Below are 1,759 nucleotides of genomic sequence, written 5' to 3' on the forward strand. Positions count from 1 at the left end.
CCACTGCACTCCAGTCTGGGTGACAGAGTGAGACTCCAACTCAAAAAAAAAAAGGAAAGACATGTTAGATATATTTGTGGGTGTACAGGTATTAACTGTTAAGTATGAGGGTTTTGGAATCCAAAAGCATTTTTGTTTGCAGGAAAGGTGATTCCAAGATTCCTTTAATTTTGGAAATTAGTATTCAATTCATTAAAATAACTCCATTAAAGTAACATCTGTTTTTTCTTTAAAGCTTTGAATGCAAATTACAAATCTTATTTTCATTGTATAAGTCTTACAAATTTTAGCAATTATTTTTAAGAGGCTTTTGAACAATGTTTGCATTTTTTAAATGTTAATTAAATTTCTTTAAACATTTTCAAGCTTCTTTTATAAATATAATGTATTCAATTTCACTCTTAATTCAATTATCTGACAAAGTATTCTTATAAGCCTGATAACATTTATAGATAAATCTAAATTTTTACTTAATTTGAAATCACAAATCTAATCAATTATCTAAATACACATTTCCTATTGAGGTCACAAATTATTGTTTACATAGAAAATCTTTAGGAGTTCAATAAATAACTATTGGAACTAATAAGTGAATTTTAGCAAGGTCGCAGGACATAAAGTCAATATACAAAAATCAATTGTGACCAGGCTCGGTGGCTCAGCCTGTAATCCCAGCATTATGGGAGGCCAAGGCAAGTGAATTGCCTGAGCCCGCGGGTTCCAGACCAACCCGAGCAACTTGACAAGACCTTGTCTTTACAATAAATCAAAAATTAGCTGGGCACAGTAGCACACGCTGTAGATCTGGCTCCTTGGAAGGCTGAGATGGAAGGATTGCCGGAATCCAGCAGGTTGACCCTGGGGTGGCCGTGAGTGTGCCACTCCACTCCAGCCTGGGCGACAGAGTGAAACTCCAACTCAAAAAAAAAACAAAAAAACTCGATTGTATTTTTACATAGCAGCAGCAAACAATTGGAAAATGCATGTTAAAAAATTTTACTTACAATAACATAAAAGAATATACAGTACTTAGAAATACATCTATCAAAAAGCATGTAAGACCACTACACTAGCAACTACAAGTATTGCTAAATAATGGAGAGATTTACCATGGTCAGGACTCAGTATTGCTGAGATAACAAATGAAGTCATGAGAATGACCTATTCTTTTTCTGATGGACCCAGTTCTATCAAACATTACAAGTACATAAAATAACAAATATGCTCAGGTTCCTTGACACCATTATTAATACCATGGTACTTATTTTCTTAAACATTTTGCTTATTCTGAGTTTTTCCAGGTTGAAAGACACACTGAAGCCTATTTACAGTGCCTTGCCAGTGACTCCATATCTTAAAGGAAGTGGTTACATAGCTCATGACTCAGTGTTCCCATGCCTTATTATTTGGTCTGCTCAGTGAAGTTGGCATCTCTTTTTTTTTTTTGAATTGGAGTCTCACTCCATTGCCTAGGCTGGAGTGCAGCAGCACACTCACGGCCACCCCAGCATCAACCTGCTGGGCTCCAGCAATCCTTCCACCTCAGCCTTCCAAGTAGCCGGAACCACAGGTGCGCGCTACCATGCCTGGCTAGTTTTTATTTATTGTGGAGACGAGGTCTCGCCAAGTTGTCTGGGCTGGTCTCGACCCCGTGGGCTCAGGCCATCCACTCGCCTTGACCTCCTAAAGTGCTGGAATTATAGGCCGAGCCACTGAGCCTGACCAAAGTTGGCATCTCTTAAGTGCAAGAGGTTATATC

This window comes from Carlito syrichta, unplaced genomic scaffold (assembly GCF_000164805.1).
Source record: "Carlito syrichta isolate Samal-C Ts95f unplaced genomic scaffold, Tarsius_syrichta-2.0.1 Scaffold316482, whole genome shotgun sequence".
Taxonomy (NCBI): domain Eukaryota; kingdom Metazoa; phylum Chordata; class Mammalia; order Primates; family Tarsiidae; genus Carlito; species Carlito syrichta.